The 27,817-nt window shown below is 41.1% G+C and overlaps 2 protein-coding genes across 7 annotated transcripts in view; one reads left to right on the top strand and one right to left on the bottom strand.

The window, feature by feature from the left end:
* Positions 1-27,817, top strand: part of macrod1 (mono-ADP ribosylhydrolase 1) — a 150,372-nt gene that overhangs the window by 39,253 nt on the left and 83,302 nt on the right. The gene's annotated exons all lie outside the window — the stretch shown is intronic.
* flrt1b (fibronectin leucine rich transmembrane protein 1b) overlaps positions 1-27,817 on the bottom strand; it is a 42,958-nt gene that overhangs the window by 11,737 nt on the left and 3,404 nt on the right. Inside the window, exons 1-2 of one of the 4 annotated variants that reach the window (XM_085172428.1) lie at positions 24,857-27,754; positions 237-14,825 (exon numbers count right to left, since the gene is read on the bottom strand). The gene's annotated coding sequence lies outside the window, so the exon portion shown is untranslated. Of the gene's footprint in view, positions 1-236; positions 14,826-24,856; positions 27,755-27,817 lie in introns of those variants that run through there. The other 3 variants (XM_085172422.1, XM_085172433.1, XM_085172436.1) reach the window with 3 other exon arrangements.

Here is a 27,817-nt window from a genome sequence, read left to right as displayed (position 1 = left end):
CTCCCTTGTGTTTTTTATGTTTTTGACCCCCCACTTCCCACAAACATTTTAATCATGTTCTGAAGTAAAGGAGCACAGAGCTGGTGTGTGCTTTCTAGTGTCTTCTTTCCTATCCTGTAGCTCAAAGCAAGATGTAAGTGTAGTGTTCCCCGCTGTGATGAATGACGTGTACGTGCGTGCGTGTGTGTGTGAAAGGTCTGATCGACCCAGGATGTGATCGCCAAGGGCTTGCTCACCTGTTCAGTGTCTGTGCCTTTCACTCCTGCCGCAGCCTTGTTTTTCTCTATCAAGGATTTGTGGAGGGGAGTATTAGTGTTTATATGGGTTATTGAGGATGTTGCTGTGGACCTCTGCGTGTTAGCACAATTTCAGAGTCTCCTTCGAATCGTTCAGAAGTGTAGCCTCTTTCCTTCGGGCCGTTGAATCTTCCTCAGCTTGGGTGAATGATGATAGGGATGATGATAGCCTGTACTCCAGGGCTCCACAAGTAGCAACACCAGCATGGCTCAAAGCCGCCTCGGCATCCACATTTGTGTCTTCTTTGTGTGTGTGTGTGTGTGTGTGTGTGTCCTGCTGTCAAATTCTCTCTCTATTGGTAAGGGGCTTTTAGGCCTGCCAACTCAAGTCATCTTCAGCAAGTGTCCAGAGGCCTAATTCTGAAACAGCCCCTCCCCACACACTCAAATGCTACAGTTGGGCAGACAGTCAGAAGATGGTTGCAGGCTCAAGGGTCCTTCTTCGAAGTCAAAAGCGACCCTGGTTACTCATGCAGGCAGTGGGTCATGCAAAAATAGTACTGTACCGTGCGGCACTTGCTTCAAATAGACAGGTAGTGGTTTTAATAGATGATCGCGCGAGGAAAATGAGAATAAGTACGCTTTTCACAGCTCAGAAAAATCCAACAAAGTGTCCTTGATCTGTTATTAGAGCTGTACTATAACAATTATTACAACATGCACTTCACGGTTCAGTGATAGTAATGAGCACTTTTTAAGGCAGTGATGGACAGGCTGGTCTCAGTAAGAGTGCCGAGTGTATGAGCAGGATTCAAGGGAAAAGCTCCTTTCTCCTTCTCCCTCAGTTTCAAGCACTCTCTCCTCTGTTAAATGTTTGATCACTTCCTTCTCAGTTCACACAGATCATCTTCAGCAAAGCCAGATGACAGCATGTATTGTATACCGTCCGCTTTAAGGAGTGCTGTGATGGGCTGGCTCAGTGTGAAGAGTTGGTGGAAATGGACAGCCTTTGTATCCTGAAGGTAGACTTCACTGGTGTCGACTTCAGCAGGACAGCTGGCTGAGCGTTAGTGAGCGCCGACCTGAAAAGAGACAGCAGGCAAGAGTAGTATTAGAGGCTTCATTTGGAGATGCATTTGAGCAACGAGGTAAAATCTGTCTGATACAATGGGCCATTTGTAACACATCAGACGTGAAAAGAGAGTGCACAACAAGGAGGATTAAAGGTCACCGATTCAGTTCACGACACTTTTTACAAATTTTGGAATTACTGTATGATGCTAATGGAACCAGAGACATTATAATAGAGAGCCAGAGAGATGTGGCACAGATTTTGATGGAAGATCGCTTCAAAAGATGGATGGATGGACGGTGCTGTCTACAAGCCTTTGTTTCAAAATGTAACATGCAAATGCATGCACAACAAATGTAGCTGCATAAATACAGCTTAATCAAAATAAGTGAGCCGTGTGATAATGATGATGGTGACACTTGCAGAAGTTATGCTAAAATATTTCAAGATGTGCCAAGAATTAAGACTAAGTCTTCTGAAGTAACGTGTCTTAGAAGCTGCATAAAATACATTATGTTGTTGGCTTTGGGGCCAAGAGAGTCGCTTTAAGTCATTCAATCTACATTTTAACAAAAGCATCTTAAGTTTGAGTCGGCTTGTAGTTTTTACTCTTATTTCAAGCTATGTTAAAAGCTTCATTTTTTTAACTGCTGGAGTTTGTCACAGCTGTTTTTGGGTAAGAGGTGGGGTAATAACCACTCTATCACAGGACACAGAGACAGAAAACCATTCACACTTAGACATATGGCCAGTTTAAAATCACCAACCTTAAACTAATTTAAAGAAATGGATTCTGGTTAATAAAGGGAAATTGTTCTCATAAATCTGTTGTGGTAATGATCATAGAGTTTATTATATTTCCACAAAAAGAATATTTTAAATATTGGCTTAATGCTTAATGTGGCGTAAATGAAACATCTTCTAATATATCTTCATTTGTTACACCTGTTTTGTGTAAATGATGCCACCATGTGCTGTTGAGTCTTAATGTTGGCACAATACAGAATCCTAAAAGGTACAGGCTAAATAATTATCCCCATCTGAATGGTTATACCTCTTAAAATTAAGTACCTCGTGAAAATACTTCCTGAAGGTCACCACTGCATATGCACAACACTGTGCTCCCAGTAGACACAAACCTCCCATTAAGGTAACTCCATATTTTATATCTGTGCTTTTTTTTTGTGTTTTTTCTCTTCAGACAAATCTTTTGAGCTTTTATTAACCATCACGCACTAAGTGCCTGTATCTTATGTGCAGAATCAAACCCCCAGTGAACACTGGTTTGAAAGATATAAGGTTTTCATCAGGCATACTGAGTGTACAGAGACAAATTCATCAAGGCCATTAACTGCTCTGCTGCTCACATTCGCCTCTTCACTTCATCCCAAAGTAAGTAGACTACATTGCCAACTGGGAAATTATCATCCAGTTTGCTTAAACACAAATAGAGACAAATAAAGGCGTCCTCATTTTCATTTTCAAAGGACACGCGCTGCAGCTGAGAAGAACTTGGTCAACAGGCTTATGTCTGTACACCTGTACATCCTCGAGGGCTGTTAAAAGCTGTGCACTCAGGGCGATGGTGTACAGGTTTTTGTTTCCCATGTGATGTAACTGGTTCCACAGATGGAAACCGGATGTGAAGTTCAGTGAGGTGTTTGGCGAAATAAGATTGATATCCAGTTGATGCCTAGTAAACTTATTCATATGTGCAGACTGTGGCTAACTCGCATAATGAAAATCAAGTGACGTGGGGCAGAATGATAAAGAGGCAGTGTTTGCCAAATGTGTCGACTTTGTTATTGGCATTAAGGAGAAATGAGATAATGGTCTAAGCAAGGACTTATACTCATTGTTATTCAGTTCATTTGTAATTTGTTAAGGTCTAACAGTTTGCATTTTTGGACTTTAAAGTAGCTACAAAAATAAACACTAATTGGATGTCATCAGTCACGTATTAACAGCAGATGTCTCCTTTAATAACGTGAACTGTCATTTTAAAGCTAGTCCCTTTAATTAGTTATAATTTCTGAGCCAACTACTCTGCACTAATCTTTGCATACTGCAGGCAAAACGTCTGCACTGGACAAGAAGTGACTATTGAGCATCAGCAGCATCTCCACAGCTCACTGCCATTGGTCATTAGACATCAATATGTGAAGCTCTATCTGTGTGATGTCAAGACTGTCCTTAAAACTTTTTTTGATGGAAGCAAGCCTAACTAGTGGGAGTGTGATGGGAGGACGGCAGACATAAGGAGCATCTATCAGAGCAAGGAGTTTGGAGGCAAAGTACATGCTAGTCATTTGGCAGAGTATGAAAACGGCTGTTTGTCAGAGTTTTGAGGAAGATTAGAGAAAGTTTCACCAAGGTAATGACTTTTGTTAGTCATAACTGCTTGAGAACATTAGGGAAATTGCAGCACTTTTCAAAGGAAATCTGTGTAAAAATAACCTTGTAGAAACATGTTACACAAAACACGAATGGACACATGGAGTCACGATGATAAAGAAGTTCAAGTGTTTTAGTTTATTTCCTCTTTCATGTGGTTTCATTCCTCTGATGTTAACATTTTCTAGAAATGCACTAATTAGTGGTAGAATATAAATTTATGATAGAAAAGAGAGGTCAGCTGTTTCACTGTTAAGTCGTTGAATGATATGAGGTGGGATCAGACCTTCAATATCAGGCAATGAAAATGGAAAAATGAAAACTACTCTTCGAGTGATAGTGAAGGTTGAAAAGGTCTGACGAAAACAAGCAACCGAGTAAGTTCTACCTTACTGAAATAATCATCATGTTTCAAAAGGGACTGCGCTTTCTTTGAAGGCGAAGGTATCTAGTGTCAGGTTTGCATATCGCTTTTCTTCTTGGTCTGCAACCACTCCCCAATCAGTTGATGAATGCACATTTTTCTGTTGTTGATGGCGGTTATCATGGGGTCACTGACTGGTGACCCTGGGGACTAGGATTTGGCAGTAGATTTTAGAATGACTGCCAGCAACTACTTGCAACTATTCTGGGAGCATTTGTTTTTCCCTAGCAACCGGTAGTTGCCAGGTGGTCTACAACTAGTCTCTGGATGAAACACGCCTTAGCTGATTAGTCAAAAATTTAATTTAAAACAAGGTGGGGGTTATAGCTTGCAAAGGGGGAACAATTATTATCTTTTCTTAATCTTAACTGATAGCAGATTTTGAGTTTAGGACCATTTGTTGGATAAAACACTTCAAACCATATCTGATATGCTCATTTCCAGTTCCATATTTTCATTCTGGGACTCTACTGAGAGGTCAAGTAAGCCCAAATTATCTTGTGCTAAACTGTGGTGCAGCTTACATTCTTTCCCTTTTAGCTATTTTTCTTCTAACTAGCTACACCTTGTACACCAGAAGTTTGTAGGTTAAGTGGGTGGCGCTGTGTTAATATAGGGTTTAGGTTGCAGTAGGGGTGGGCGATATAAACGATATACGATAGAAACGATATAAATTTGGCCAACGATAGAGATTTTGACTATATCGCTCTATCGCAATAGCGCATGTTGATGATGTCATCAAGCTGCGCCTATTTTGGTCGAAAGTATCGCATTATCATCTGCAAATTATGGCAGGCGACAGTCTAGCAAAGAGATGAAGCACTTTTGAAATATGGGGAAAGCCAAAAACTGCTATGCGATTGCATTTGTCCCTGACCACCAGAATCCGTCACGTTAACTTTTATCGAGTGGAAGAAAAGTTGGCGTTCATCCTCCAGCTTGACTGTGCTAATGTTATGCTAACATAGCTGTGTCGCTAGCAATCACGTAGCACAACATTATATACCAGGTAGTCCAACTTCAGTAACCCTGCAGACGTCACTGCTGTTTAGTTTTCTGTCTTCATTTATGTTGGAAGTGACAGCAGAGCTGTACGTTAGTTTCAAAAATCTCTCAGAACATGGTATGAAATGTTTAGGTGGAAACTAGCGAGCTAACTTCCTGTTAACTTCTAACTCCGTTAAATTTAATAAATTCTGTTTTCATGGATGCCTGGATGTTGGATGGATGAAGCACATGCTTCAAATTATATCGCGATATGAATTTTAGGCCATATCGCCCAGCCTTAAGTTGCAGTTTACTAAATTTACAATTAGGCTTTATTTCATCAGCGTTTTGCCTGTAGAAAGGTTGTATATAGAAAGCAAACCGATGTCTGCTATCGTAATATTATTTCTTCTAATATTATATCATCCTCTTTACATAACATGTCACACTGTCACTGAAACAAAGAAGCAGTTAAAAAGAGGTGTGCTGAGGTCAAAAACATTTCTAACTGACCCTTCACTCCATGTCTTTTCTGTTGTACTCGATTTTTTTTTTTTGTCTTTTTGCATAACAGAGACCGGAGAGAACATCTCGTTCCTCAGGGGGACAGAAGTCACTCAGCTCTTGTGAGCCATATAACAACTGTGTAGCCTACAGGCAGGCAACAGTATGTGACTTTCACTGTGGCATCTGTGCTGTTCAGACACTCTCACTCCTCTTTCCTTTGTGTAGTAATAAGCAGATATTAGTGTTTTATTTTTCTTTGTTTGGTGCAGAGGCTTATAAAGAAGGCTAGAGATAATAAAACTGCATAAACCAATAAGTGTGATTCTGCACAGATACTGCATCCACATGAGCTCAGGGCGACTGAAGACTACAACAAAAAAAATCTTTTTACGTTGTGGATACTTTTATGTTAAAGCAAAGTGTACAGATGAACAGTAAAATGATTCGTGTGACTACAGATGTACAGATGGTGGTAACATATGTGCATGAATACAGCCAGAGCATTCGTATGTGCATGTTAGTGGTCACCTTGTACGATTTGCGGTCGGAAGCTATAACAAGAGGTACTACAGCTGTTTTTGCTGGCATATTCATTTGTACTGACATGAGGTTCGCAAAGAGGAAAGGGTGAGATTGAGGCTAAGTAGCATGATCAAAAAAACAACAACAACAACCCCAAAACCTTTTCCAAATCCTCCTCCAGATGACCTTCTAGCTGCACTGTCACAAATCTGACATACTGTAGTGGGGGTGGCAGGAAATTGACGATATCAAATATCCCTTTCCATCCACCCTTTGCTCCATCAGGCTGATCAGAATAATTGGGAAAATGGAAAGCAAAGAAAAGTGGCAGCTGTGATACTTGGCAGTTTGCTCGCTCTGTGCGCCGGAGTGAGCTAGGACAGAGGAAGTGAGGAAGTAGGAGTTAGGGATTAATAGTTGCGGGGCTGGGGACCAAAGTCTGAGTACTTTGTAATCATGTGGCTGTCTAACCCCAGTGTTAGCGAGGTTGATGAGCATGCGTCCCTGCTGACACACACTCTCTCCATATCCACTCTGCTGAATATTAATATGGAGAAGAGAATTCCTCTGAGCCCCATTGTCAGACGGCCTATTGTTCTCTGCTGGCCTCCGCCTGGGCGCGCGTGTATGTGTGTGTTTTAGTATTAATGCGTAACTTGGTGTCTACATTGTGTGCTTATGCATATTAAGGCCATGTATTCATTGCAAGCGTGCGCTGGCTGCAGCAGAGCAGCAGTTAAAGCGGCGGTCGGGGAGATGAGGGGTGTGTTTGCGGCCCGCCATGGCCAATAAAGACAACTGGCATGAGAACACTTGGACTTGCCATCAGGGCCCAGCACTGGCAATTATTTCACCTAGAGGCGCTATCAGTAAAATGAACACTCTCATTAAAACCGTCTCCACATGTGTGTGCATTTAAATGCGTGTGCGCACACCCAAGTCAATTTAGAGACACGGCAAATATATGGCAACGCAACTGCTCGTCTTTCAATCAAAGGGTAATGTGCTGTTTATGATGTTTTGACTGCGGTTGTGTGCTCGCGCACATGAGTATTTACATACTGAGTTCTCTCGGCGTGCCCGTGTGAGCACATGCGTGAGCGTGTATGTCTGTGTTAGCTGTGTGTATGCATCTGTATGGATTTATGTGTGCGAGTGTGTGACTGTTTAACTACCCCACACACGTAACCTCCCCATCTCTGCCTCCCTGTTTCTCATTTACTGAGCCAGCGCCAGTGAGAAGGAGTGTGGGGAAACGAGAAAACAAGTGATAGGAGGGGGAGGAGAATGAGAGATGGTGAAATAGAGGCGGAGAGGGAGGTGAGGAGGGTATAGGTTTATACAGGGGGAAAAAATGAAGTGAGGCTGGAGTAAAAGGGAGAAAGAGAGCAGGGACGGCAGAAAAGAGGGGAAGATAGAGAAGCAGGAAGATGGGGGAAAGAGAAAGAGGCAGAGGGGGAGGCAGCAGATTTATGAAGCCATTGGAATGTAATTTGGAGGCAGAAATTACTGTCAGCCTGTGCAAGGTTTAAAGTCAGTGAAGCCTGAATCCAGGCCCTGCCTCTGTGTGTGTGTTTGTGTGGCAAGTATCAGACAAATGGATAGCAAATGTGATGCAGAGTAATACCACAGAAGCTCCGCAGTTACTTGTCATACACAATGAATGCAGCGTGTAAGTGTTTATGCACGCGCACGTTTTTTACAACTACTCCATGCATGAGTGACATGACTGTATGGCATCAGAACACAACCCGGCATTCATATTTAACAGCTCATATTTCATCGATGCTTGAAGACACAGATACACCCCCGCACGCAAACACACACACACTTGCACAAACACAGGCGCCGGATTCTTGTCAGGCTCTGAAGGCCATGACTCCGGCAGAATCAGTCGAGGGTGTCGGCGTGGACAGAACGAAGGCTGGAGGGAGCTGAGCGGGAAAGAAAAAGACAGAGAGCGTGTCAAGGATAGACAGAGGGAAAGGTAGAGGTGGGAAATGAAAAAGAGAGGGGGAGAGAGAGGGAGAGACTCTAAGAGGAGCTAAAAAGAAGAGCGAGAGGGATGTGACTAGCTTTCTAACGCAGCAACACACAGCTTCCATTTAGCATGAGAGGAGGGGCGGAGAGGGAGAGCGATGAGGGAAGCGACAAAGCAGGAATAATCAGCAAACATCTAAAGGGAGGGAAAGGCTCAATACAGTATATTTTTTTCTGATCTGGCGTTACTTTGACAGTTGGTTGTAATGCACACACTTGGGGTCGGCTCTATTTTTGCTGCTAATTTCTACATGGACTTCTCATCGATTAGTTGCAGTGAGCACAAAGGGCAAGCAGTTGAAGCTGGAGTTATTTTTGAAATATTATCCTTTTGACAACACTTTCCTTAAAAAAGAAAAGAAAACCAATACAGTGTTAGTGTGCCCCTCAATGCTTCCTGACCTCCTTAAACTGCCTGTGGCTCTCAGCCCAAAGCCCATTTGTTTGTACTGAAGAAGAACATCTTTAAAACTCCTTGGCAAATAATTAGTGCATTTGCTGAGGATTACATGGCAATTTATGCGTTTCTATTGAGGGAAAGCACTCTTTATTTTAAAAAGCGTTACCTCCAATATTATTGTATTTGTAATAATGAGGATCATTTATTGACATTGGAATGACTCCAATCTACCTCCCCCTTCTCCCAAATTCATCTAAAAAAAAGAAAAAAAGAAATAAAAGAAAAAAGCCTCCCCTGGTAATATTGGAAGTCCATTACTGGCTTGATGCAAAGCTTGGTGGGCATCCCTAGTCTGAATAGATGAAATGTGGACTTGCATTGCCTAATGCTGCAGTCACACTTGGGAAGATAGTGGTTAGAGACCACAACATGACAGAAATTATTGTGACCGTGTACAATGAACTTAAAATCTCTGAGTCAGTCTCCAGTCTGAGATTGAATGGGGTCAGGTTGGCAATTACGTGGAATCTGTTTGTGATAATATGGTGATTGGCTGTTATTAATACAGCAAATATGGCAAATCTAACAGCGACAGTTAAAGTTCTGATTAAATTCATTGTCCCAGGTGGATAGACCATATAGGTTGTGATGACACGTTGAGTTTTAGTTTACAGATTTCCATGACAATTTAAGGTATTCCAATAAAATGATCTGTAATAAAAAATAAAAAATAAAAAAAATATGGCAAATCTGTTGCCGTCAGTGGTGCAAATGTGTTATTGTCAGATATTAAATTTCATATTAACTACCGGAAATTCAGAAATTGCTCCACATATAGTGACCTAGCTGCTGCAGGACGACGGTTTAGCTGCAAAATTAACCAGGCGCTCAGGAACCTTCCTTTTATGCAGGAATACAACCAGAATGCAACTAGCTGGCAACCCATTGAGTCGAGCCTCCTGTAGATATGTGTGGCAGATGCTTTCATTGAACTCAGATTGACTGCAATGTACTGGATCAGTTCAGTTCAATGTATTTATTTGAAAGGGAAAATGCAGTTTAACGTAATTCCAGAACAGAGCACATAAAACTGTAGGGGTGGGGGAAAAAATCGATACTGTGTAGTATCGTGATATTTTGTTTGCTAATAATGTATCGATACAGGGACAGCAGAAATCGATATTTTGTTACAAAAAAGGTTTTTGTGCTCTGACTTCAGAGCATGTTGATCCTTTTTCTGAGCAAGAATCCTGACATTCCTTCACTGTCCAAATGTGTTTAACTTTTTTTTGGCAGCAATAAACATGACAGTTTACTTATTTTAATTTAAGACATGTTTTATTTTAATTAAGTTTAAAACTTTTTTATTTAATGTAAAATTATATTTTGTTTTAATTTACTTTCAAATTCTTCAGTTGCTGAATGGGCTGCATAGTTTTCATAAATTGCATAGTTCAGAATAGCTATAATTGTACCAGATGGTTGCGTTCAGTTAAGTTGGACTAGACTGTAATACAAACCGTTCAGTTTGTCAACAATAAAACTGAAATGAGAGAAAGACTGAGTGTGAGACTTTGATATTAGATAAAATTAATATTGATAAAGTTTACCTTTATTTACAGAATCTGAATATCGCAAAATATTTTAAAAAATTGCAATAATATTGTATCGTGCGTTAAGTATTCTGATAATATCGTATGTATAATATCGTAGTTGTATGGTGATTCCCACCTCTATAAAACTGGTGTGCTGCACATCCAATTTAAGTGTGCTGCTAATTTCCAGCACTTGTCCCTTGTTGGGCTTTTACATTAGTAATGCACAACTTTCAGTTAGATAAAAGCATAATAAACATGTACAGATGGCGACGGTCTGTCTGAGAGTCTAAGTTGGACTGTGATTGTTTAGCGACCTGTGCAAACACATTGTGATCAAAAGTGGCCACCGCAGCGATTTGCGATTGGTTTCCGACGGCAAAGAAAATCCGACGCAGTCACCCGACAATAACCAATTTTCTTCTAAAGGCAGGAAGTTACCATCCTCTCGTTTACTTTAGTGAGACTGAGTCACAGACTGGAGCTTTTTAGGACATTTTCCAGATATGAGGTAGAAAATGTAACTAAAATTCAGAAGGTTCAGCAATAACATGAAATTGACTTGTTTCATTCACTCAGAAATGAAACAAAATGTTTGTACAGAGATCCAAGTGCAGTAGTTTAGCGCTGTAATACAAGAGTTTATGCGTGACAATAATGAAAATCTCAATTTTATTGCTTACATATTTGATTTCTCTTATGTAACAAAGCTTGTATTTTCTTTGTTTCTTCTTCTGTTGTTGCAAAATGAAATCAGTGAACTGTCTTTCTTTGTGCTGCTTTTTGTTTTGGGCCATTTCAAGCTGAGGACTGAATCCTTCACTGTATAACTGCAGGAATGTGAAGCAGTGCTCTGAAAATTACAACACGTTTGTTGTTGCACACATGGAGAAGTGGAAAAAATGTCACACTTCTGATAAATGTCAAGTAAATAAATATCACAAATGTGTTTAACACAGTGACTGGGTAAGATCAGCTTCTTAAAGCAGATCAGCGCTTGGGTGGTTTACGCACCACCCAGCTGCTCCCCTAAAATGGATGCCTCTGAAACACACAAACACACAAAGTTCTCCAGATCTTTTCCACACTTTCTGAAACGAACGTTGACACCGTCGCCCTCTCAGTCTCTCTTCTCGCTCTTTTGGCCTGTGGACTGACTTTCTCGCTGACACACAAACGCATCAGCTCTCTATTCTTTTCTCCTCGTTGCCAGTGATAACGAAAGCAGCACCATTATGCGCTGTGACAACACTACCTCCCACTTACTCTTCAAGGCAGTTCATACCACAGTACAAACTCTGTTTCTGTCTCCGCCTGCTTCCCTCCATCTCTCTCCTCTCACTCAGAATAGTGTTGAGGTCAATTAGCTCTGAATTTGCTTATACACTTGGCTGACTGCTTCAGGATGCTGGAAGGTGTTAAGGAGCATCTGTAGATTATTTAAAAGGTTTTCAAACAGTTTTTTTCTCTGACATCCATCCCTTTAACACCTTCTCCTACTGTTTGCTATTTACATGTTTCTACATGTTTTTTTGGTCTCTCCCTTTCTTCTTTATCTTAGATTTTCTCTCTTTGTTAAGTAAAACTAAACTTTTTGCATTATTACTTTATTACAACAGATGGGTAAAGTTGTTATGTAAATTAAGCAGTTTTCTGTTAAAGTTTCAACACCTCTAGATTAACTTTGAAAAAAACAAACAAAAACCCTCAGATTTAAGTTTATCTATCTTTGTTTTTCATTTACAGACGATAAATTGAGTGTGATCTTTGAGTTATCGTGGTTTAGTAGTGATGCAAAGGGATAACTTGCCATTTGTAGGAGTTTCATAAATGATGAAAACTCCACCGATCAATCACGATCGTCACATTGTTATCGCCACAGGCCAAAGATGGAAAAGCATCATTAAGGGGACAAATTGTGCTGGCTGCCTGGACTGGTCCAACCTCAGTCGTGTGTGGCTGTGCTGAGCGGGGGCTATCCCCTCACGCCTGAGAGGATATGGGCCGAAATGGTGCTTTATTCCCCGAATATAGTTTGGACAGAAATTTACAAGGCAAGATAATAAACATTGGATCTTTGCACAACTGCTTGACTGTCTTGGTGTATCCATTGGTGGTGTATACGTTTTGTATGCCCCATCACATTTTTTTATACTAATTAAAGTTGAAATTTAGCCATTTTTTAAAAAAGTATTTAAGTTATCTTAAAACACCATATGTAAGGTACAACATACACTAACATATTTTTTTTCTCCAGCGTCACTGGAAGATGAGGATCTTACTGGCTCAGAAACAAAAGCCACCTTAATTACTTAACATTTATATAAATATATGCTAGCTTAATATATAATAATATAGCATTTAATGTATCAGTAGTTTTTATTGTATTGATCCTTTAAATCTCAAAAATAATCCAATAACTAAAGCTTTAAGGGAGTAAATGCTGCTGACCTGTGCATGCTGCAGGTAACCCTGCAGGTAAAAAAAAACATAGTTTGTGGCAAACTGGATAAATGATATTTATTTCAGGTTCCTAATTCAGTTGTGCTGTCACTGGGTTTGGGAGCAGGTGGAATAGACTGAATTTTCTTCACAATTAAAAATAACTCAGCAGGTATTTTCGTGCACTTTTATTAGCACTTTAATGTGAAACTACTGAGTGGAAATAGAAAATACTCATCAATGAGGCTTCATTTTGCCTCACCAGTGAACACGATTAATGGAAACATCATTAACGGCCCTAACAGACCAGCAACTTGCCCAACAGATTTTTCTTCCCCCCCTGACAATGATGTTATTGACAACAAAATTTAAGAGGTTTAATTATTTTTTTTTTATCTTAACAATCAACTGTACACATAATTAATCTCGTATCGATTTAAGGACTATAAATCTAAACTAATCTGGCAACGTATCGCCTGAGCAGCCGAGTATTGTTTACTCACAACTTAACTTAATTACATTTTTAGTTCATTATTTTTCTTCACTTTTGTTTATGAATCAGCTATCAATTATATCTACATGTCTGCGATTCTTACATAGAGGAAATGCTGTGTAATTTTTTTTAATAAAGCCAGCAGCATCCATCTGCCAAGTGTCAGTGATATTAGCGAGGTGAGTTGTCTGCATTGAGTCCAGGGGGTACTAAAGGGCCACAGCTACCCTGGTGTCTCTAAAGAAGTATCTGCTGTTGTTGCAGTAGACGTGGGAGCTGTCATACTTATGAAAATAAAGCTAATAATTTTGTTGGGGTGATTTTGTTAGTACAATAAAGGAACTACATCCGAATTTCATTATAGGATCTTTGGTTGCATTATGATTAGTGAAATAAATCTCATTCTATCAGCATTGATGTCTTTAATATGGGTCAGCCCTACCTTTCATGTGCAGGTCTATTCATTTCAGGCCAGGTTATTGATGGTTTATTAGGTGGGATGTTAGTAAAGCGTGAAAATTGAAGACAAACTTTCTAAATTCAATTCTTTGCCGTCTGTGTCTGTGTGTGGTTAAAATGTTTCTTGCTGTGCATTCTTTCCTTCCCTGTACGACTCCTCCTCTGCTTCTTCTGAGCAAAAAGGACAAAACTCCAGCGGTGATAAGCTACTGAGAGGCAAGCAGTGCAAATGGGAAATTTCAATAGATGGGTTCCAAAACCTTCTGTCGAGAGGGAGAGAAAAGATGAAAAAAAAAGGAATGAAAGGAAGAGGATAAAGAGGAAAGATGGAAGAGGGGGAGCGTCGATGGAGGCGGACAGGGAGACAAAGTGAACTATAGAGTTTTTGCCCTGGAGGAAGCCGGTATCCAAAGAGAGAATGAACGGCAGAGGAGGCAGTAAACAAGACTTTGAGAGAGAGCGCTGCTGAAGAGGGGAAAAGAAGAAGAAGAAGAGGAGGAGGAGGAGAAAGAAGTGGGGTCGCGATGGACTAGAGAGTCTAGGAGGGGAGCGACAGCAGAGGAGATGAGAGACGTGAAGAAGATTGGTTAACACACACGCACAAAAACACACACACAAACTCTCACACGACACCCAGAGTGAAGGTGTTTTGCATAAATATGGTGCGAATAATGAAAACGCTGGCGGCTTCATTTTAAACACAGCAGCTAATAATTAAAGCAGTCAGACCTCACACTATGGGGCTACAAAGACAGCACACAGATTTTTATGCATAAGCGGTAAATAAACTGTATTATCTCTCTAGGGGCTCTCTGAGGGCTGCGGCCTTGGGTCCTTGCAATATATTCACATCGCTGTGAGCTTGAGCCCAGCTAATTCACCCACCCGCTCTACCTCCAATTAGGGTTAGACAGATACGCAGCCTTAATGATGAGTTTTCTTATTGCCTGACTGAAGTTGCTCCTATCCACGAACTCCTAGCCTTTCAATTAAAATTTGATCATTTTTAACGGCAAAGTGAAAACTCGGATTTCAAATGATTCACAGGACAGAGACGCCTTCCATAACTGTAATTAGACGGCGATACACAGAAAAGCCAGTGAAAACCTCACAGATGAAGGCTTTTAGGTGGGTTGGCAGCTCCTTAAGGAAGGGTGAGGCAGGTTTCATTGCAGGTTTTTACAGACTGACACCCTTGAAGCTATGAGTAACATCCTCCCACGCCATGTTGGAGTGATTTCTCTGCTCAGCCATCTGCAATAAAGCAAAAATATTCCTAAAAACATATTTAGACCGAGGCCTCCGTCACGTCGGCAGTGGACGATGCGACCTGGCTGGTGCCTGAATGAAACATAAACAGCTTTAATACCGGCCTGTTACGCTGGCCTAACGCTGTTCTCTATCAGCACAGGAGGAATGCATCAAATTTATACGCTCAGAGAAACTGCACACCCATCTGCCTGCAGTATAATGTGCCAGGAGATGCTATGATGTACCCCGACTCTCAGCAAAACACAAAATGCAGCCCTGCATACACACACGCGTCGTCTTGTGACAGTACGTGGATGAATAGTGCCATTAAATATGATTGAGGGCTTTTCCGTCTCTCTCTCCATCTTTTCCTGTCTGTGTCTCGCTCAGAATGAGGCATGCACAGGAAACACCTACATATGGGTAATTTAAGAGCCGCACACCCTCTCACACACTCCACCAGAAGGCACTCTTAGATAGGTCACTATTACTCTCGCTAGGTTGAACTTGGCACTTATGCCTTTGGAGGAGAATCCCCGGAGTCCTGTGTGTGTGTGTGTGTGTCGGACAAAGCAAGTCATTTTTAATCCACTAATATGTGATGTACATGTGGCCTCCTGGTGGCAGGCTAAAGCTCAAATCCAGCTGTCTACCTACATTTCGCCCACCAGTGTTTTATATCACTTTCTATTACTTCCTGTCTCTCTCCATTTCATTATTATTCTAGGGAAGGGGAAAAAAGGGAGCTAAACTTCTTAAAAAGAGGACCAAAAAATCCCCCCAACTTGCATGTGAAAAGGCGCTGTTGCTGAGTAAAGAGGCTGAGCTGAAAGCACTTAGAGTCTGCCAGCTGTCTGTCGTTCTGTTTTCGCTGTGTTTATCTTTGTTCCTAATTGTAAACAGACAATGAGTACACTCCAGAGAAGCTATAGGGTAATTATCAATTCTTATTCAAGCTCAAAGTCTAGTGCAACCCATGCATACCTAAGAGATCTATTGGCATTCTATTCATCGGGTCGAGCACGTATTCCTGCCACTTGTCCTTACGCTCATGCACCATCTTGTCTTGCTTTGCAGAAAGAGGAGCACTTTCTGAACATTACTAGGTATCACTGACATCATCAGGTACCACTGATGATTTCAAAGAGTGTAGCACACTTTGTCTATAACTCTTTTCTGCCATAGGTGATTAGACATATAAGGCCTTGTGCACCTTGTGTTATAACACAACCAATCTCTGCTCTTTCTGGAAAACTGGTCATAAATTCATTCACCAATAAAATGGAGGCAAAAACATCACTAAATAAGGGCAATTTATGCAAGCAAGCATGTAAAGGATAGAAATCAGATGTTTCCTACGAACTCACTTTTATTTTAGAACACTTACTGTTTGCCATTAAGCAACGAGAAACCTCGGGACAAACCTGCCAGCAAAAAAACACAGCTGGTGCAAATCTCAAAATCGAAAATTAAGCTTTTATTTTTTATTTTTTTTTATTTTTTTTAAAGTTCCAAGTAAATTACATGCACCACATGTCATTGCAACACTAATTTCTGCTGCAGGCAGAGCACTCAGACTGCTGCAACAGATGCAAACTGTGGTGCAACTAATACGAAAGTGGAAAACGTAGACAACCTTGAGCTTTTGTAACACTCGGACCTTTACACATTTTGGGTTCGTGTGAGGTATTCCTTTTTTAAAAAAATTTTTTTTAGATTTTCATTGATGTCACATATTGTTACGTGTTTTGAGTAATTTGCAACACACACAAAGAAAGACTCTCAGAGGGGAAAAAATGGAGGATGTCACCCATCATGAAAATCCCATGTTCAGAAATGGGATGATGAATGGCTCTTGATACCCAAAGTAATCACTAAACCCTGGCCGTAGGTTCCTGATTTATTCATTAATACTTTCATACCTGTCCCTCTCCATTAGCTTTCCGAGCCTTTGATCCGAGAAGGATCAAAAAGAAATCCCTCTTTGCCTCGACTGAACTCCTCATCCAGACGATCACATCTTTGGTCTTTGCGTTTCCTTCACCACTGGGCTTATTTTCTTTACAAACATTTTCTTTCTACAATGATGTTTGACACGGTTACAACCACAATTTGTCAGAAACTTCAACTCACAGTGATGCAGTGTGATACTTTCTAATTACCTCCCATTAACCTCCAGTAAACACGCTTAATGACAACAGTTCATCTGTGGTTTTCTTCAGCATGAGGTGCTACTGCTAATGGTAATTCTGGAGGTGTTTAACACAGTAAGAACAGCAGAGGTGAAACCTTTTTGGCTAATTTGTTGATTAGGCGGCCCACAGAAAATTATTGGCATAATTACTGTGATAATCAATTAATTGCTTTAGTCATATTTCAGGTTAAATGGCTGGATATTTGCTGGTTTGAGTGGCTGAATTGTTAGAATTTGGTCGGTTAGTTCAGAATGGGGCTTCTGGAAGTGTATCACTCCCAAATCTCAGTTTCCTGCACTGGCTTTCAGTAAAATACAGAACTGAATTCAAAGTATTGCAGATCGTTTATAAATCACTAGACGGCTAGGCTCTAAATCTATATCTGAGAGTTTAATGGACACAAAGTTGGTCTCTAAGATCTGCAAGATCCCGGTCACCTAGAAGGTTCACAGATCTGAACCTAAACAGGGTGATAAGGCGTTTTGCCTCTATGCTGCTCAACGCTGGAACCAACTACCCACTGAGGTCATATCATCTCCAACACTAGCTATTTTTTTAAAAGAAGATAAAACAGCTTTATCCATGACTACTTTACTCCAGTGTTAATTTTGTCGAAGAATAATTAGTTTATATTTTAGTCATCATCTAATTCACAAGGACAGAAACTGTGATGAAATGTATTGGACGCTTTCTTCAATAAATAAAAACAATATGAAAATGTTCTGGAGAGACGAGATCCAATGAGAACTGAATAGGTTGTGTAGAAAGGCGGGACGAGTTTGCACGTGATCCAATCAGAAGTAATCTCCTTGTCCAGTAAGGAGGGCACATTTGATCTGATGGTAGGGCTAGCTCCCGCACTCCCTGTTTCTCATAATGAGGCGACAAGATGTCAGCGCTAGGTGGAAGAGAAGAGCAGACATATGGACGCATTTTGCATTGTAGTAAAAACAAGATAAACTTTCACACTTTTAACTTTTAGTCTGCTGAATCTTTAGATTTGAAAATCTTACATTTAGTCTATAATAACCTAAAGTGATCTAATAATTTAAATTATGACTAAAACTAAACACTGCTTTTAACTAACCAGATTGCTGTACCATCATCATCATTAATATGATTATTTTGGTGTTGCTCCATCTCTTCTTTTATTTTTCATTTTAATTTTGTCTCATAAGGCACCTTGAATGACTGTAGTGTTTGAAAGGTGCTAAATATACATTATAAACTTGCCTTGCCTCATTATATATGATAGCTGATTTTCAGTATTGTGTGACTTCAGACTGTTAGACGTCAGCTAGTGTAATATAAACTACACGTAGGTGTGCGTAAAACAAATTGCCCATATTTTTAAAAATGAGTCATTTTCTCTTCCGTGTCAGAAGTTATTGTTAACGAAAGCCAAAGTTTAGACTGCATGTCTGAAAACGCTCATTAAAAAAAGAAGGCACGGCTCCATTTATTGACACCCTTTGTCAAACAGCTTCTCACAGTCTTCCATATGTTCCTTAAATAAAACATCAGTGAAATTTTTACTTTTTAATAAACAGCCAGGGTTCATTGGTGCATTCCTGTCACGTCTGTTCACAGTCTCTTTATGCATAAATGAGAATTTTAATGGAACAGAACGTAGCTTATTTCTTGTTTTCTGCTGTTACTCAGCTCATTCTGCCGTTTAATCACAGGTGCCAGTATTTCTGGGGGCGCCTTTGGCTGGTGTAAAGCTAGGTATGAGAACAGTGCGGACGCTCTGAAGTCATCTCTGCTGCTCAAACAAAAGCTCATCTCTGAACTTCCCTCTGCGTGACTCCTACACTCTCTGACCCGCCTGCATCTCCCACACTCTTCCTCTGCTCCAACAAATAGACTGACGCACATACTCAGACACACACATGCACATAATGCAATATAACAGAGAATAATGCAAGGCCACTGTGTTTTTGTGCGTGTACGTTTGTCTGAAAGCATCCCAAATTGTTAAAACCTTCCTGTGTGTAATGCATCCAATGCACTGCTGTTCTTATCTGGCGTTTCTGTGAGACATACAGTATTTATTTCAGGTTATCTGGGATTTGTATTTATTATGCCTTTCCAAGACGGTTTCAGCCAAAACATTGCATTACTGGATTGTTTCAGGGCCACATAGCCTCCTACAATAGCTTGCATAGAGAATAAATGGATATATCTTGGAACAACATGCGTCTTGAAACCAACATATCTAGTTCCTGGCCTTCCTGGTGTATGTAGAAAGCAGTGTTTACTTCATTAACCCTCTCTATATATATGTGTGTGTAATTTGATCACATCTGATTGGTGCGGTGTCTAAACAGCCCACGATCTGTCATCAGATTTGATTCACATGCCGTTAAATCCTGCCTGCTGTACTGAAACATGTGACCATTACCCTTTATTTTTTGACTAAGTGATAAAAGGGAAAGCAGAAGAGGGAGGTGAAATTAAAATTTTAGCCACGCTGTGAAGGGTAAAATAACTAATCTAGGCCTTTAAGGGAAAACATATAACCAGCTAGTTGAATGTTTACGTTGTACTAGCTGAGTAGTTCTACCGCCAGCTCCTGGTTTTGTTGTGATAGCTTAGATTTGATCTCAGTTCAGGCAAATAATGAGCATGCTTATCATCACCATGTGTAAACAGTGCTACAGTTCAGTACAGTCTGTACTTTTTGAAGTTTTGAGGTCACAGTTCGGCATAATTTTCAGGAAAGCATCAAAAACAAAGGAACTCAAAGAGCGCCTCGATCAAAACGCCGACTGAAAGACTGAAGCCAATCAAAGACTAACACAAACATGATGAAAATCTAAATAATATGGCATCTCATCATTAAACAAATTAAACCAGACGGGCACTCAAATGTTATTGATTTATCTGGCAAATTTACAGAACGTTATCTGTAATGGGCTTTTGCTACACCTCTGCACTTTCATGAAAATCAGCTTTTGCATAATCCTGCTGGCAGATAAACACAAACCAACAAACAGCAGAGTTAAATTTACCATCAAGACAAAATTCTAATGTAAATCAACACTGCGTTACTTTTTGTCAACACTGATCTAGCTGTTTTGAATAAACTTTATTAGAGATGTTGCTTGATTAAAAAAGCCTTGATGCTTCTGTTCGAGGTAAGCTAGCACATTATACACAACAGAGTTTCTGCTGCTGTCATTTGTGTAGCGTTCAGTTGTTTACTACAGTGACTTTAGTCGTGCTACCATGAGTCAGGAAGCGCACGTATTTATGTTCAAATAAAGCTCTTTTATCCCAGTTGAACTCTAAACAGCATATCTCATCTTTATGTAATGAACTTCAGGAATCTGAGTCAGTTTGGGATCTTTGATGTTTCGAAGCATCAACGTTCAACCCCTACACAAGATTCGAAGCACTGCATGAGCATTGTACAGCTGAAAGACGACAACATTTCCAAAATGGAACTCGCTCTCTCGATTTTCTTTTATGTGGATATTATCTTTTATAATCAAAACTCTTAAAAACAAGGAATTGGATTTGATTTAGGTGATGCAGATAACAAGTTAATACCTGATTAATAGGTTTAACTCTAAAACAGATTTACACCACTCAGCATGTGGTTTTTCAATTAGCAGCTTTTTCTAATCAACGCTGTTTTTTTGTGGGGTTTTTTTTTGTTAGTCTGGGACAAATACTTGCACATATGTGCTTCTGGCATGAACAACATGAGGGATCTGTACAGTACGATTGGTTATTCTGACTTCTAAAGGAGCTCAGATCAGAGTTATAGATTTTTGTCATCATCACTTTGACTGTTTACATCTAAATGAGCTTTGTGTTCTCCTCCTCGTGTTAAGAGAAGATAAAATGTGCCGTAATCCTCAGTAAATTATCCCGGGTGCTGTCTCAGTCTGAGTCTCTCCAAAGCTGTTCAGGGCAGGGTTATGAAATCATTGTTTCGGGGGCGGGTTAAACTCTAAATCTGGCTACAAGTGCAGTATTTCCCACACATGTGGTGTGACTACAAAACACTAATGTGCAGGTATATGTGCAAGGCCATATATAGCAGACAACGCTCTTCTGTTGGGTTGTTCTGTTTATTAGTTAAAGAAAGTGCATGTTTTAGTCCCACAGACTGTACCATTACACAAGCTTTTAAACTGCTGACAGGTGATGTGAATAACATCGATCATCTCACTAATAATAGTTTGCTGGTGCTTGTGGATGATGCCACCCACCAAGCACCAAGCACAACATCATGTGGTCCACCATACCATAAAGACTGCACGCTAGCAGGTCATAGAATACCACAAACATCCCAAGGCATGCTCAGATAGTAGGATCTGCAGTATGCATCAGAACACGTGGGCCCAGGCATCACAGGACAGAGGTCCCATGACTGGGGCCTGATGGGTCAGAGCTGGTTTAGAGAGGGAGCGAAGGGGACTTGCACAACATTAGACATTTACTTTTAATCTTGTAGCTGTCAGTATTGGTATATCAGCAGAAATACTGAGCTCTGTACTGTTTTTTTCCCCCCCATTTGTATTCAATGACAAGACAATTTCCGCTCTTGCTGATCAATAAAGCCCAATTTGATCTGGTTCAGTTCATCTGGTTCATCAGTTTAACTTAACCATTTACCATCCTGAGACAGCAAAAGGTTTAACATAAATAAATAAATATATAAATGAACTGTCATGAAAAGGCCACAAGCCAGCGCCGGTCAGCATGGACATCATCCATTTACTTCAATTGGGTATTGATTTGGACGGGTACCAATTCCAGTATTGAATCATTAATAAAAGGAAATGTTAACAGCATGCCAGAGTCACTCAATTATTTACATTTTGCAGTGAAACATTAATGCTGAACGTCATGATTTTAGGCTTGGAAGCAAATCGATGGACAGCGGTTAATAGCGATGTAAATCTCAGTAGATGTAAGCTACAGTGCTGTAATAAAGACAATAAAGGTCGAATTTAAAACAAATAAATAAATACAGAATCAGAGATCATCAAAGTAGGCATGTTAGATGTGACGGTAAAATAGCCCCAGGACAGCAGACATATTACTGAGATACATGAAGCAGAGTTTTGCCACAGGGAACCGACCCAGTGCCTTGAACGTGAGCGTGCAATCACTCAGTGGTAAACTGAACAAAGTGCCACCAGGGAAATAACGTCACTCCTGATCAAAACTGTGGGTAGTTACAACCCCCAAGGTCATACTGCTGGGGTTTTATATTTAACAGTACAGAATACACTGACTGCATATTGCACAGTCTAACAAGGACGGAGTAAAGTTTGAAGGAAAATATATTGCATCAACAATTAAAAGAAAAGAAAAGACTGCATGTAATATTAACCTACTAAGACCTGAACTCTTCCACAGCATGCATTTTTAATTTCTCTTTGATATTTGGGCTGATTGGGGCCCGATGAATGTAAAAACAAAGAATCACCAGATTTTTTTTTTTTTTTTACCTTAATTTTGTTTTTAAGAAAAATAAGAGACACATATGAGGATATTTGTTAAAAATTTTAATTGAACAGTAGCAGTATAATGTCCTCGTAAGTGGATATCAGGCCCATGTAGAGCAAAATTGAGTATTTTGGTCTAAATAACCCAAAATGTGATGTCCACATATGTGGACGCCAGGTCCTAGGAGGTTAATGGAGTTGGAAAGCCAACAGAAGATTGTAGCTCTGCAGTTCTTCCCATCCATGTGAAACCGCTCAGAGCCTTTCATGTGATTGTTGCGGTCATGTTTTGCTCTGATAATCCCGCCTTCTCAGCACCACGCAGAAGACAGACAAAGTTACTGGTAGAAAGCTGAGTGTTTACCAGCTAAATGCTCAGATGTTTCCCCCCCTGCTGACTAAAGGTGAACCAGAAGAAGAGTGAATTTTGGACCTAAACTCAACAGTTGGCCAGAAATCAAATAAATGCTCATGTTGCTTGGTGTGTTTCTTTCAATACACTCTATTCACCCAGTAAATTTTTTGTTCATTTCTTCAAACTTGTTGCTGTGCCCTCAGTGTGACCTGGAAAAATATGTTAATTCTAAAAAAGCAGACTTGTTGTTTTCCGGTAAATTTAATTCGCTTTATACAAATTCCCCACTGAGCCTCAACTTAATAAAGGTCTGCTCGAAAAGCCTCCACTTTAAACAGTTAATATTCAGTGGGATAACATCTAATACCCTATGTGTTGTTTTAAAGCAGGCTCTAGGATCATACTTTTTAATAATGTGTTTTATTTGCCCAATTGTGGCATCAGCAACCCAATGGCACCGCTTAGTCAACATTGCTGATACAAGACTAAAAGCTGCTTTAACATTAATCTGTCTGGAGCAATTCTTTGAGTTCAATTAGGGCTACAGAAGTGTTAACAAAAGACACATGCTGTGCAGAGCGCGCTGGCATTAACATATCTTTTAACACATGTGCTGCTGAAATTTTAACAAATGCTTGGCTGAGTTTGAGGATTTGGAACCGCTAAATGTAGTTTTGGAGGTGAAAGCAGGGTCTCTTGATAGGTTGAATGATGCCTGTAGCAGATTTCAGGGAAATGAAGAATGCTGCCATTCAGGCATGGGGATGATACTAATGTCTGCCAGGCTGAGGATGCACATCTGTTCCCAGGTTTTAGATTTGAATGTTTTTTTCCTGTAATTTCCCAGTCTAAAGTGTTTTTTTCCTCCAACCCCTTGGTTTATTGTGCTTTTCAAATGGGGGGTTATATAAGCAGCGCTCCCCTAGTGCTTTCAGATGGGTGAATAAGAGGAGATCAAAAGGGAGGCGATAGAGGAAGAGTGTCTGCTGCCTTCACCTCGTCTTTATTCTCGCCACATTCTGCCAATGCAGTTCCTTCTAACTGCATGACTTGCCCTGGATTCTCTTTCTCTCTGCCTCTCTAGGACATTACACTTTAATCTCATGTTCTGTGCTTCTCTCTCTCTCTCTCTCTCTTTCTCCCCCTTTGCCTGTCACTGGCCTCTTTGCCTCTCACTCTCTCTCCTTGTTCCCCTTCCATCACTTCATCCATCCATCTATCCATCTCTCCCTTTCTTCTTTAATCCCATGTTCAACTGCTCTGGCCCCGAGAATCTCATTCTAATCTGGCTGTCTCGATATGACTGCTAATCCCGTACTGTACATGCACATGGGTGTGCATGCGCAGATGTACGTTTATGTTTGCACCCAGTTAGAGATGTTAGTTTTAATGAGACGAGTTACATGACGCAACATTTAGATTGTGTGTTTTAGTCTGCTTGGTGTCCTGCGCATCATGGAGCATCAAAGCACAGAGAGCCTTGAGAGACACAGAGTGTGAGTGTGTGTGTGTGTGTGTGGTGGGGGGGGGGGGGGGGGGGGGGGGGGGGGGTGAAGGAGATGTAGACATTGTCATGTAAGAAGGGCATGCCTGTTGGGAGACTTGGCCTTTCTGAAACACACACACACAAGCGCAGACACACACACAACAGCACAACAGCTCACATGGGGAATGCAGGGAGGGATGAGAGAAAACATACAAGCGGGAATTCTCTCTCTTTACAAAGTATAATCTATGGCTTTAATCTCCCCCTGCCTGTTAACTCTCCGAAGCCCTGCTTCTCAAATCTCGGACTTTTTTTCTAGTTGTCTGCAAAAAGCTTGGTCCAGCAGGTAGCTGCACAGATGAACACACACGCAAACACACATTTATATAAACGAGGGCAAGCGTACGTTTTTGCAACACGGAGGGAGTCTAAAGCTGGTTGGCATCAACATGTAACCACGATGACAGATTGACAGCACCGAACGAAGCGTTTCCTCTGCAAACGCAGTCAAAACACGAACCACATCATACCTTTGTTGCCCCCTTTTCCGCCTCTCTGGTGCTCGCTCCCCTCAGGGCATCCTTGTCCTATCACCCCCCTCAAGTTAACAGATTATTTCTGGGTGTCCGGTAAGTCCCGGCCAGCGGTCTCTACAGCCGGGGCGAGCGCGCCGCAGAGGAACGGGGACGCTCGGTCGGTCCGCACCGAAGCTCCGCGATGTGCACGAGTTATCTCCCACCCTGTTGTTTCACTCTGAGCTCCGCTGTGGTTAATGTGTTTGGAGTGTGTGTGTGTGGAAGAGAGAGAGAGAGTATGTGTGTGTGCCAGAGAGGGGCTAACCTCGGATAAAGTCCAGTTTTTCCCTCTCCAGCGTCCTTTCGCTCCCACTTCTCGCTGTCAGCCAACAACCAAACGTCAACTTCGCTACTTCAACTCCAAAACGGCATGTCCTAACGTTAACACTACACAGTCTCTTTCTCTCTTGCTCTCTCTCTCACTCTTTCTCCTCAAAAGAGGTCCGTGTCTCTCCCTCAGCGCAAAACAGCGGCAATAGGTGCGACTAATCTCTATTTCCACCTCGCTTTGTCCCCCAAGTCCTCAGGGCGCCTCCGTCTTTTTAAATAAACCAACTGTGTTCAGTAACGGTTTGACAGTTGTCGCCTCCAGCGCACGTTGTGTCCTCCTCCTCCTTCGCCTCCTCTTCTTCATCATCTAGAGCCGAGACTGCGCGTGATGTTGTTTTCTGTTGGTGTGTGTGTGTGTGTGTGTGTGTGTGTGGGGGGGGGGGGGGGGGGGGGGTTTACTCTTTACAGCGTACAGCGGCTCTCTGAGCTCCGTTACAGGGGTTCAGGAGGTCGCAACGGTCCAGCAATTACCGACAACTCACCACGCATTAGAGTGACAGGTGCACAGACACACACCCACGCACACACTCACACACAGGCTACACAAAGCACCGGAGACTTTAGCTGTTGGGGCTTTGGGGGCCCCCTTAGATGGAAAATGAGTGGATTAAAGCCCTCGAGGAAAAGGAAGGAGAAAGGTTTCTCACACTTGATAAAATGAAGTAATACATACTATTTATATAAGTCTGAGTTTTAATTTGACCCTGATCATAAACATAGAGTCACTGGCATCATTGTGTGTCAGGACGAGTCAAAGGCAGGGGTCCTTGAGGCATAATGACTGTGAATCAGCTCGGGGTTAAATTGATTCTGATGTGTTTTCTGACTCTGTGACCAATGAGTTTTATTTCCCTAAGAGGCACACCTCACAATTAATTTGCATTTATTACCTTTGCGCTGTTCGCTCACTGAGGAGTCGCTACAGCTTAGGCTTTTATTGAATGCGAACACAGCAATTTTAAATGTTGCTTTCCCCGACAGAAGTTGGTCATGCCAGACCGAGGTGCAAACATTGGCACACCTCTGTCCTCTTCAATCACGCACCCACCCACACACTCTGCAGCTCATCTGCACACAGAGCATCTGTACAGGGCCTGTGTGGGCCCCCTGGGGCTCCAGGTGCAGGTGCAGCTACACCACCAGCACCCTCTGGCGCTGTTCCAGAGATGCGGTAGTAGGACTTAGTCTGATTCATTTTGAAAGACTCTCATAGTCACCCTCATGGAAACAATCAGAGGGACTGGGGCAGATTTCCCTAGCAGTTATTTTGGCTGCTTAAAAAATGTTATTTTAGAGTGTGTCTGCTCTAATCTACCACTGTGTCATACTGTATATTTGCCTCACAGTACAACCCTGAAAAACTTCTTGATTTCCATAATACTATTATTATATGTTTTTAATGTCATCTCCTGAGACTGTACCCGAACACTGATGTTCTTAATCAATACACGAGTCCATCACAGTGAGCCATTGCTAACCAAACCTTGACACCCATCGTGGCCACACAAACGCCAAAACCCCCAATTTTATCCTCACATTAGTAAAAGTCTAATCATAACCTAAGTAATACTAAATTAATTATTTGGAAAAGTGTAAGTTGTGTTTTTCTGCCTGTGAGAACAAAACCGTTTACAATCAAAATCTCTGTGCAGGAGGCGCTAATAGAAACCAATCAGGAAATGAGCAAACGGACACGTAGGCTTAGAAACTTATTGGCGTGTGCCATGAAACTATCAGTTGCTAGGGAACAATGAGTATTCCCTGACCGATTGCGAGTGGTTACTGGACGTTACTGGCTGTTGCTGTTGAATTGATTTCTAACCCATATTCATGTAGGCCAAAAGACCGGTCAGTGACCTCATGGTTACCACTGGTATTTTGTATTCCAGACCAGTTGTTAAATGATTGCAGGAGGTTGGTGATTGTCGCTAAAAGAAATTGGTCATAAAGACCTATATGGTCCTGCATCGGAAACCTTGTGATTGCAGCATAGTTTGTATTGAAGATGCCAACTTGTCTGCAAACAGTTGCCAAGTGGTTGTGAAAGTGTAAAGAGTACAATGCAAACTGCAAATGGACAATATTTGCCTTCAAAGTAAATGTTCGGCATTTTGAAACGCATTGATGTAATAAGGCACAACTTTTATTTTGAATGCAAAGTGTTTCGGTCGAGTGTTTTCAGACCTGTCGGCGTCTTCAATGGAAACCATGAGCAGTTGCCAAGTTGCAATCTGATGTGCAACCAAAGCAGCTATACCCGAGAACAACTATCAATCGCCCACAATCAGTCGACAGCTTATTAGGTGACACACATTTATCGTAGAAACCAGAGGTTGTCAGATGATCACCGACTGGTCTCTAGGCTTGTGTGGCTGAATTTGTGTAGACCCCTGAAGGTATTTATCCATATTAGATATTATAGTGTCATCATAATCTAGCAACCATATATCAGCAGGCGTTTAGCATTTATGCACTTGTAACACTTTACAAAACAGTTGATCATTCTAATTCAATTACATCTAATATTATTAAATACTTCATATGTCTAAATTGTCATGCTTACAGTGTCAGTATCACTTATATCAT

The sequence above is a fragment of the Neolamprologus multifasciatus genome, chromosome 2, assembly GCF_963576455.1.
Source record: "Neolamprologus multifasciatus chromosome 2, fNeoMul1.2, whole genome shotgun sequence".
Lineage (NCBI taxonomy): Eukaryota > Metazoa > Chordata > Actinopteri > Cichliformes > Cichlidae > Neolamprologus > Neolamprologus multifasciatus.
The sequence above is the reverse complement of the archived record's forward strand: the minus strand, read 5'-3'. Positions and strand labels throughout refer to the sequence as shown.